Source organism: Pseudophryne corroboree, chromosome 8 (assembly GCF_028390025.1).
Source record: "Pseudophryne corroboree isolate aPseCor3 chromosome 8, aPseCor3.hap2, whole genome shotgun sequence".
NCBI classification, from domain to species: domain Eukaryota; kingdom Metazoa; phylum Chordata; class Amphibia; order Anura; family Myobatrachidae; genus Pseudophryne; species Pseudophryne corroboree.
The window spans coordinates 363,007,214-363,019,260 of record NC_086451.1 but is presented as its reverse complement, the minus strand read 5'-3'; positions in this window follow the sequence as shown (position 1 = coordinate 363,019,260).

Sequence of the window (12,047 nt, the reverse complement as noted above, 5' to 3'; positions counted from 1 at the left end):
GGGACGGATTGTCCTTGGTAGGACATATGACAAATTATGTTTGATAAATGCCAGGAAGACATTATGTACAGTGTTTAAGAAAGCACACTGGGTCATGTAAGGTTTGCTAAAACATTAAATACAATATCCAGAGCCCCCTCCATTCTTTTGGCTGGTGTTTGTTGTTCACCAACAACTGGAAAGCTTCAACTGGATGAAGCGTCAAAGTAAAAACAATTAAAGACATACAACGAAAGATAATTATAAACATTCTGCCCTTCTGCTACATAACTTCTGTGTTATGGTTTGAAAGGTGTAATGCCGAGTGTGGATCAATAGATCAACAATGTTATGGTTGACAGTCAATATGTCAACACCAAATGGTCAACATGCATTATGTCGACAGGTACAAAAGGTCAACAGGTTAAAAAGGTTGAGAGATACAAAAGGCTTACAGATGAAAGGTCGACAGGGGTTAATTTCGACTGGTACAAAAAGTCAACATGACAATGGTCGAGATACAAATGGTCGATACATGTTTTTTTGGCCAAATCTTGTATATATCACATTATGTGACCAACATCAATAGGTCTACAAGACTTCTACCCTGCTGGGATAGCATCTCTGGCCACACTTCTGACGAAGGACCATAAGTCAAAAACGCGTTGTGTTCTCCTTCCGTGCATCTGCTCCACAAGAACCTGGTAACTACTCCCTGGATGTGGCCCCTCGTATCCGGATTGGGGGATCACTTACCTGTCTAGCTTTCGATCTTGGACTGGACCTGAGGGTGGTTGCTGTTTTTTGCCGAGCTGTATGTCTTGTGGATACTTGTTTTTATGCTGATAAAACCACGTTTGTTTGTAAGTGCTTTGATATATTAAATCTTATATGTTAAAAGGATCATTGCACTATCTCTTTCTGTCTATGTGCCTAACCGCAAACACATACTATGTGGAGGTAGTCACATTTTATTTTCCAGATTCAAACATTCATCTGCTTATATTCCTCGTCTGGAGGTTTCTTGTTGACTGCTGAGCTGTATGCCGTATGGGATTCATGAGACATGCTGTTTTAATAACATCTGTTTGTAAGTGCATTGATTTATTAAAAATCCCCTTTTAAAAGGTTTATTGCAGTAAGGCCCTCATTCCGAGTTGTTCGCTCGCTAGCTGCTTTTAGCAGTATTGCAAACGCTAGGCCGCCGCCCTCTGGGAGTGTATCTTAGCTTAGCAGAATAGTGAACGAATGAGTAGCAGAATTGCTACTAAATATTTTCTTGCAGTTTCTGAGTAGCTCCAGATCTACTCCTAGATTGCGATCATCTCGGTCCGTTTAGTTTCTGGTTTGACGTCACAAACACCAAACACGCCCTGCATTCGGCCAGCCACTCCCCCATTTCTCCTGACACTCACGCGTATTTCCCTGACACGCCTGCGTTTTTTAGCACACTCCCGGAAAACGCTCAGTTAACACCCAGAAACACCCCTTTCCTGTCAATCACTCACCGATCAGCAGTGCGACTGAAAAGCGCCACAAAGACAACAGCAAAACTGCTAAGTTTTTAGTTAAATAACTAAGTGCATGTGCGCTGCGTACCATGCGCATTTAGCAACAAATCTCAGCATAGCGAAAATTGGCAACAAACGAACAACTCGGAATGACCACCTACCTCCTTTGTATTTTATGTGTCCAACCTTAAACATACTTTTTGTGGAGGTGATAACATTGTATCGTTTAGATTTTAACCAAGGACGGTGAAAGAAAGAAAAATCAAGTTTATATTTCAAGTCTCCCTCTTTTGGAAATATTGAGGGTGATTATTGTCCTTTAAGTTTATGCATGATAAAAAATTTTTGGTGTACTATTTTTTCCTCCGAGCGCCATATGCATGCGTAATTCCTTTCTTTGTCCACACTTCAGGCATGCTTATTATTCCCATTAGATGTCCACATGGATAGTAAATCAAGCAAATGAGAAAACGTGAAAAATCCAAAAAACTTTTGTCAACTTTTGAACCTGTCGACTAGGGAGGCCAATTCCGGGGCATTTTTGCAATCCCGGGCATCGGGATTGAAAAATGGTCAATCCCGGGATTCCCAAGATACCTGGGATTGGCGTTTCCATGTATGCCCGCCCGCCCCGCACACATAACTCACCATACAACGGGGGCGGGCAGGTGGGGAACATCCTCTGCTCTCTCCTGGCGGCGTGTGATGGCACAGCATGACCTCTCACTGCACATCACGCTGCGCTGGGGAGCCGGGAGGAGGAAGCCGGGCAGCATCTGAGCATCATGAGGATGCTCAATGCTGATCCCTCAATCTGCGGGATTAGAGCTTCCACGGGATTGAATCACGGACGTTTTTGGCACTAAATCCCGGGATCACAACGATCCCGGGATTGGCCTCCCTACTGTCGACCTTTCACCTGTCAACCTTTTCAACCTGTCAACTTAATGCATGTTGACCATATGGTGTCTATCTATTGACTGTTGACCAATACATTGTCGATCTATCATCTGGATACCGTACTGCCCCAGTCAAATTTCCTACCCTCCCCAACATCTTCAGAGCTACAGTATAGGTGACTTTAGTACCCTGTGATATGATGGTTTGGTGGATGTATGAAATTCTGGTGGTGGTATTCAATGCCATGTCTGAGGTACATAACATCACCAGAGGGGATAGATAGGGCAATCCATCAACCTTCACCTCGAAACATAGGCCCTGGAATGGGAGGGGGGGCAAGGAGTGGCTTGCCCCAACTCCCCCTTCAACTATTTAAGAAGTGCCAGTGAAAGTACTGGATAGCGGGCCACAGTGCACCCGCCATCTACAATTAATACAGGCAGTGTCAGGATGTAGATAATAGCCTTTCTGGCTGCTTCACCTTCTTCCTCCCCACAGCCTCTCTCACCCTGCACCCAGCTCGATCCCCTACAGTGTGCGGCTAGTTACTGTGGTCTGGCCCCTACTCTGGAACCAGCCTTGTGCTCTTCTCACCTCCCGCTTTATATGTTCTTCACCTCTTCCCCCTCAGCTCCCATTTGTCCTCCCACCACTTGACCTCCCCCAATTTCCAACCGGGTTCAGCTGAAACTATACCCTGTAAGGTCTCATTACCTTCCATGCACAGCCTCAGCCAGGGTGTGAGCTATGAGGGTATCCTATATCTTCATCTTCTACATTAAGTTACTCACATGTTAGTTTGGTTTTTGGGGCATATTTATTATACACATTTTGTGGGAAATCACCTGAAAAATCAGGATACCCTTAAAATGTAAGTTTCCCCTGAAAGTATGACAGGGGGTTCCGCAGACGATATCAAAGATATAGTATCTGCTGCGCTTTCTCTGTTTCCCATCACAGTAGCGATGACATTAGCCATTATGGGCTATGGGCTACATATTGCACAATTTACTGTGAGCGGGAATGTCCGGATCCCTCCCTGGTAGCTGCTATTGGTGCATGCACTGTCTAATGACTGTGCATGTGCAGTAGGTCCGCAGCATCAAGTAGTGTTCCCTAATGTGATCACTTTAGTTTACACATTGCTAGGATTGGCTCCAATCGGAGCACCTGTTCCTGGATGTCATCTTGAATACATCTGGGCAGAAATTATTTTCTTATCGCCTCAATAGTGGCAATAAGAAATTCTATTTATCAAGTATAAACCTCAATGAACAGTAAATGGGCCAACCTCCACCCTCCCGGCTCCGTCCTCTGCAGCAGGTGCCCGGTAACAGCAATAGAGTCTGAGCACTAGAGGGAAACAGAATCTATTGTGCATGCGCAAATCTCTGAGTAAATGGCGTGGCAGCCATTTTCCCAGAGATTTCCTTACTGCGCATGAAAAAAACTCTGGGAAAATGGCCACCGCGCCATTTACTCTGAAATTTGTGACAGATGCTGCTGCCAGCAGCGGACTCCGGAGAGATGAGTATTGATAAAATGGGAGCAGGATGTGCGGTGTGGGCCCATTTGCACAGCACACACTGCACCCATTGTACATACGCCATTGCAGACATGATTGTGTGCATTCCCCCTAGTGTCCTCCAGGGGCGGAACTACCATTTGTGCAGCAGGTGCATTGCTCTGGGGCCCCTGAGGACTTAGGAGCCCACTGCTGCCCAGACGAACAATAAGTTATTCCCTGCCCCCCACATCGACCATTTTGAGCAATGTCTGATGAATAGCCCAGTGTAGAGATCAGGTGGGTCCCACTTCCTGAGGGACCTGTCCCTTACCTTAGGTAGGCAGGGCTGACCTTGTGTGTGCCGGCCGGACTGATAGAGGAGTCCTACCACCTATCAGTGCTGATGACCACAGCCACATACTGCCTCTAATTAACAGACAACTGTATATTTTTCTGATTCACTGCTGTGTGTGAATTAAAGACAGTTCACAGCCGGTGCTGTCAGAGTCTGCCAAAATGAGTGCCAAACTGAGGAAAGCACAAGGGGCAGGGATACCTGTTAAACCGCTGTGTCCTGCACCCACCAAGGTACATGACCCCTCTTCTCCGCACCGTGCAGGACATTGTGCTTGTACCCTGTTACCTGCTGTCTCTCCCTGTCACCCTCTGCCTGTCACTCACTGCTTCCCCCTGTCACCCTTTGCATCCCCCTGTCTTTCGCTGTCACTCTCTGCCTCTCCTTGCATTCCGTTGTCACCATCTGCTTCCACTACCTTACTCAATCACCCTCTGCCTCTCCCTGTCACCCACAAACTGTGAACATGGGTTGGGGTGGAGGAGGTGGGCCAAAATTATATTTTTGCACCTGTGCCTGCCATTCATAAGTTCCGCCATTGGCGTCCTCTATGCTGTTTTTTACATAAATGCAGTGCCGTAACTAGGCATTTTAGCGCTGTGTGCAAGAAACGACAGTGGCGCCCCCCCCCCCATGTAAGATAGGGGCAGTGCGCGCCGTAGGCGCGCAAAACATTTATAGGGGCATGGCTTCACGGGGAAGGGGCGTGGCCACAAAATAATAGCAATTCATACTACGGTGCACAGTAGTCTACATTATTCAAATTACGCTGCACAGTAGCGCCACTACACCAGGTAGAGCCCCTTTTATACATTACAGCAGACAGCGTCCCCCTTTTTACACATTACAGCAGACAGTCCCCCTTTTTACACATTGCGGCAGCCAGTCCCCCTTTTTACACATTGTGGCAGCCAGGCCCCCTTTTTACACATTGCGGCAGCCAGGCCCCCTTTTTACACATTGCGGCAGCCAGGCCCCCTCTTTACACATTGCGGCAGCCAGTCCCCCTTTTTACACATTGCGGCAGCCAGTCCCCCTTTTTACACATTGCGGCAGCCAGGCCCCCTTTTTACACATTGCGGCAGCCAGGCCCCCTTTTTACACATTGCGGCAGCCAGTCCCCCTTTTTACACATTGCGGCAGCCATCCCCCTTTTTACACATTGCGGCAGCCATGCCCCCTTTTTACACATTGCGGCAGCCAGTCCCCCTTTTTACACATTGCGGCAGCCAGTCCCCCTTTTTACACATTGCGGCAGCCAGGACCCCTTTTTACACATTGCGGCAGCCAGGCCCCCTTTTTACACATTGCGGCAGCCAGGCCCCCTTTTTACACATTGCGGCAGCCAGGCCCCCTTTTTACACATTGCGGCAGCCAGTCCCCCTTTTTACACATCGCGGCAGCCAGGACCCCTTTTTACACATTGCGGCAGCCAGGCCCCCTTTTTACACATTGCGGCAGCCAGTCCCCCTTTTTACAGCCAGTCCCCCCTTTTTACACATTGCGGCAGCCATCCCCCTTTTTACACATTGCGGCAGCCATCCCCCTTTTTACACATTGCGGCAGACGGTGACCCCCTGAGAGAGAGAGAGAGAGAGAGAGAGATACTTACCATCTCCCTGCTGGCAGTCGGGCTCCTCGTGCAGCTCCCTCGGTGCAGGCAGTGAGGTGAGAAGGAGGGAGGGGGAGCAGGGAGCCGCAGCAGCGCTATGTCATTGGTAGTAAGCGCCGCTGCAGCATCCCCCTCTCCTTCCATATTGCCTGCCCGGCGCTGCTGTGGATGCTGGGATGGAGGAACCGCATCCCAGCATCCACAGCAGCGCCGGGCAGCCAATACAGAAGGAGAGGGGGATGCTGCAGCGGCGCTTACTACCAATGACATAGCGCTGCTGCGGCTCCCTGCTCCCCCTCCCTCCTCCTCCTTCTCCGCTTCTTCTCCCTCCACAGCGTGGCGCACGGCGCACACAGCAGAGGCGGCATGTAATGAGTCAATTTGACTCATTACATGCCGCTGGCCGTGCGCCCTCAGGGCAACTTCGCTGTGTGCCAAGCCCACTTGGCACACACGTAGTTACGGCCCTGCATAAATGTGTGCATATTTGCGCGTATGTACATAGAGATAAAGATGGATATATATATATATATATATATACATAGATAAAGGTAGACAGATATCTAGGGAGCGACATTCAGCGGATTAGGGGCGCTGGGGAGTCTAGTAAACTTACAGTCTGGAATAAAGCAGGCAGTGCTGGAAAACCTGACATGGGAAACCGCTAGAAGGGTTTGTGTACATAACTATTCTATATGAGATGCCCCCTGGTTATAGCTAGCAGAAGAAGAGACCCAACGTTGAGTAAATGCAATCTGTTTATTAGTGATGAGCGGGTTCGGATCCTCGGAATCCGACCCGCCCGAACTTCACCTTTTTTTTACACGGGTCCGAGCGACTCGGATCCTCCCGCCTTGCTCGGTTAACCCGAGCGCGCCCGAACGTCGTCATCCCGCTGTCGGATTCTCGCGAGACTCGGATTCTATATAAGGAGCTGCGCGTCGCCGCCATTTTCACACGTGCATTGAGATTGATAGGGAGAGGACGTTGCTGGCGTCCTCTCCGTAATAGAAAAGACTAAGTCTAAGAGTGACATTGTATAATTGTGGGGAGGATTGGGGACGGGGAGCAGCTGTTTAGGGAGTACAGTGCAGGGTTTTGATTATACCACCAGTGATTTTAATCCTTTGTTTCTCTGCCTGAAAAAAACGATCCACCATATCTGTGGCTGTGCTCACTCAGTGTGCTGCACTGCTGCATGATATATCTGTGCTGAGTGCACTGCTCTGCTCACACTGCCTAATTGTGGGGACTGGGGTGCAGTTATAGCAGGAGTACAGTGCACAGTTTTGCTGACAGTGACCACCAGTCCAGTATACGTTTGTCTGCCTGAAAAACACTGTGGTGTTTTTTTTTCTTTCTTCATGCTAGTTTGTTTAGCAGTCTGCTGACAGTGTCCACCAGGTCCGTTATACAGTATATTATATATATATAAGCAGCAGTACGGTAGGCCACGGCTGTACCTACCTCTGTGTCGTCAGTGCACTCGTCGTCCATAAGTATAAGTAATACTATACTATCCATCCATCTACATTGTATACCTGTGGTGTTTTTTTTTTTCTTTCTTCATACTAGTTTAGCAGTCTGCTGACAGTGTCCACCAGGTCCGTTATACAGTATATTATATATATAAGCAGCAGTACGGTAGGCCACGGCTGTACCTACCTCTGTGTCGTCAGTGCACTCGTCGTCCATAAGTATAAGTAATACTATACTATCCATCCATCTACATTGTATACCTGTGGTGTTTTTTTTTTCTTTCTTCATACTAGTTTAGCAGTCTGCTGACAGTGTCCACCAGGTCCGTTATACAGTATATTATATATATATAAGCAGCAGTACGGTAGGCCACGGCTGTACCTACCTCTGTGTCGTCAGTGCACTCGTCGTCCATAAGTATAAGTAATACTGTACTATCCATCCATCTACATTGTATACCTGTGGTGGCTTTTAGTTGTGCGCAAAATATGGAGAACAAAAATGTGGAGGTTAAAAAAATAGGGAAAGATCAAGATCCACTTCCACCTCGTGCTGAAGCTGCTGCCACTAGTCATGGCCGAGACGATGAAATGCCATCAACGTCGTCTGCCAAGGCCGATGCCCAATGTCATAGTACAGAGCATGTAAAATCCAAAACACAAAAGATCAGTAAAAAAATTACCCAAAAATCAAAATTAAAAGCGTCTGAGGAGACGCGTAAACTTGCCAATATGCCATTTACGACACGGAGTGGCAAGGAACGGCTGAGGCCCTGGCCTATGTTCATGGCTAGTGGTTCAGCTTCACATGAGGATGGAAGCACTCATCCTCTCGCTAGAAAAAAGAAAAGACTTGCGGCAAAAGCACAGCAAAGAACTGTGCGTTCTTCGAAATCCCAAATCCCAAAGGAGAGTCCAATTGTGTCGGTTGCGATGCCTGACCTTCCCAACACTGGAAGGGAAGAGCTTGCGCCTTCCACCATTTGCACGCCCCCTGCAAGTGCGCCTCTTTTTTTCTTTGCGTCATGTGCTGTTTGGGGAGTATTTTTTGGAAGGGCCATCCTGCGTGACACTGCAGTGCCACTCCTAGATGGGCCAGGTGTTTGTGTCGGCCACTATGGTCGCTTAGCTTACTCACACAGCTACCTCATTGCGCCTCTTTTTTTTCTTCTTTGCATCATGTGCTGTTTGGGGAGTATTTTTTGGAAGGGCCATCCTGCGTGACACTGCAGTGCCACTCCTAGATGGGCCAGGTGTTTGTGTCGGCCACTAGGGTCGCTTAGCTTACTCACACAGCTACCTCATTGCGCCTCTTTTTTTTCTTCTTTGCGTCATGTGCTGTTTGGGGAGTATTTTTTGGAAGGGCCATCCTGCGTGACACTGCAGTGCCACTCCTAGATGGGCCAGGTGTTTGTGACGGCCACTAGGGTCGCTTAGCTTACTCACACAGCTACCTCATTGCGCCTCTTTTTTTCTTTGCATCATGTGCTGTTTGGGGAGTATTTTTTGGAAGGGCCATCCTGCCTGACACTGCAGTGCCACTTCTAGATGGGCCAGGTGTTTGTGTCGGCCACTTGTGTCGCTTAGCTTAGCCATCCAGCGACCTCGGTGCAAATTTTAGGACTAAAAATAATATTGTGAGGTGTGAGGTGTTCAGAATAGACTGGAAATGAGTGGAAATTATGGTAATTGAGGTGAATAATACTATGGGATCAAAATGACCCCCAAATTCAATGATTTAAGCTGTTTTTTAGGGTTTTTTGAAAAAAACACCTGAATCCAAAACACACCCGAATCCGACAAAAACAATTCGGTGAGGTTTTGCCAAAACGCGTTCGAACCCAAAACACGGCCGCGGAACCGAACACAAAACCAAAACACAAAACCCGAAAAATTTCCGGTGCACATCACTACTGTTTATAAAGGGAAGCAGTGTGGGGGGGTGTTAGAGAAGTAGAAAGAATGCCAGATATTTGGACCAACTGTGTAAACAACCGAATTTATGTGCAAAGATTTCTGCAGTAGAAACAGAGAGATGTTTATTCATTTCATCCTGGGAGATATCTAGAGCCCTTCCGTTCTAGCATTTTTGCTACGCTACTTCTACAGCTATATCTCAATTACAGTACCAGGGGCATTTCTAGAGAGGAGGAGGCCCATGTGCAGGCTCTAGCGCTGTCCCAGAGTCTACAGCGCAAGCGCAGATCTATGGGAAAATGGGGCGGCTGCCATTTTCCCAGTGGTTTACCTATTTGCATGCGCAAAACACCAGGGAAATGGTGCAGCGCCATTTTCCCAGTGATTTCGGCAGCGCTGCTGCTGCACCGCAGGGCTCCGGAGAGTAGAGTACTTCTATTAATGGGTGCAGGGTATGCGGTGTGGCACCCCCTGTACCCATTATAAATACACCAGTGTACAGTACTATGGACCTCATTCAGGTTGGATTGCAAATCTGCATTCACCCGGCGGGCGCACGAGCAGGGTGCGTCCTGCGCATGCGCCTGCATTTACTGCAGGCGCCAAGCAGTATTTGCGAATGCCTCTGCCTGACTGTCAGGCAGAGGTGATGGCGGGGCGGCAACATTGCATTTACAAGGCAGAGATGGAGCATTGCGGGGGCAGCAGCATGGATGGCGGTATGGAAAAGGAGGTGTGGTGGTTTGGGCATTATCAGGGTGGCTGCGTGACGTCACACACAGCCGCTCCGATCAAAGAAATGGCGACAGGCCTCCTGCCGTCATAGCCAGGCTGTACTTGCAGGAGGCTTCCCTAATTTCTGTGACCGTGCACTAATTGCAGCAATTAGTGCGGGTTGCAGATGGGGGGGGCGGCGGTTAGCATGCTGGGCGGCCCCCAGCATGCGAGGCAAAGGATAACAAATTCTGCTAAAAATCAGAATTTGTAATCCTTAATGAATAGGGTCCTATGACACTAAATCTGCAGGAAGGGAGCACCTGTTCATTTTATATGCACCAGAACTAAAATGTAAAGACCTTAGCTAGCCTAAGAGAGTGTGAACCAGATATAGGTTCTCGTCCAATGCACCTACACCACGTTGAACATGAACAGGTATTATTGGGGGTGAAGCTAGGGTTTGTCACGATCCTGACTTACAACTCTCATGTTTACTAGGTTGTCTTGTGACTGTCCCATGCCGTCTTGTCTACGAAGTCTGCTCAGTATACAAGCTGCAACACCTTCAGTTTGAGCATGAGACTGTGGGGTACATTTACTAAGCAGTGATAAGAGTGGAGAAGTGAGCCAGTGGAGAAGTTGCCCATGGCAACCAATCAGCACTGAAGTAACATCTATAATTTGCATACTATAAAATGATACAGAGCTGCTGATTGGTTGATGGGGACTGGCTCACTTTTCCGCTCTTATCACTGCTTAGTAAATGTTCCCCTATGTGTTACTGTTTGCTGAATCTCCTTCCAGGCTGTCTGTTCACCTGAGAATTCTCTTGTGTGTGAAGTCTGCAGATTCCTGATTGCAGCAGTGTATCAGACCAAATAGCAATGCTGGACCTGCACTGCAGAGATTCTGTGGATGTATTACTCTCAGGGCCTATTTCAAGGTTGATTGCAAAAGAACATTTTCCCCTAATGGACAAAATGATAGGGGTCATTCAGACCTGATCGCACGCTAGGTTTTCTCGCTGTGCTGCGATCAGGTCACAACTGCGCATGCGTATGCACCGCAATGCGCAGGCGCATGGCACGGGTACAAAGTGGATCGTTGCTGAGCGATGGATTTAACGAAGAATCCATTCGCACAGTCGATCAATAGGAGAATGACAGGAAGAAGGCGTTTATGGGTGTCAACTGACCGTTTTTTGGGAGTGTTTGGAAAAAATGCAGGCGTGTCCAAGCGTTTGCAGGGCGGGTGTCTGACGTCAATTCCAGCCCCGGACAGGCTGAAGTGATTGCAGCGGTTGAGTAAGTTCTGAACTACTCAGAAACGGCACAAACTATTTTTGTACCAGTCGTCTGCACATGCGATCACACACTTGCAAAGCTAAAATACACTCCCCTATGCTGGCTGCCTTATTTTTAGACTGCAATTTAGATTTCAGTTGGAACACCCCCAACTCAAATCTAACTCTCTCTGCACATGTTACATCTGCCGCCCCCCTGTGACTACATGTACAGTCTGCCACTTTCACAGAGCTGTAAACATTAACCTTTGCTTCTGCTCAGTGGCTGAACTAGCGAGCGGTGGGCCCAGGTGCGACAAAATGCTTTGGACCCCCCCCCCATCCAATCCAAGTCCACTCCATCACCCCTGGAGAGGATCTGGTGAGGGGGACCTGCTCAGGGCCAGAGAAATGGATACCTAGCATGCAACAGTGCCGTAACTACACATTTTAGCACTGTGTGCAAGAAACGGCATCGGAGCCCCACCCCTGCATGCAAAACAGGGGCAGTGCGCGCCGTAGGCGTGCGCAAAAATACATAGGGTCGTGGGGAAGGGGTGTGGCCACAAAATAATACCAATTCATAAAATGGTGCACAGTAGTCTCCATTATTCAAATTACGCCGCACAATAGCACCACTACACCTGGTAAAGACCCTTTTACACCTTACGGCGGACAGCGTCCCCTTTTCATACATTACGGCAGACAGCGTCCCCTTTTTACACATTACGGCAGACAGCGTCCCCCTTTTTACACATAACGGCAGCCAGCATGCCCTTTTTACACATA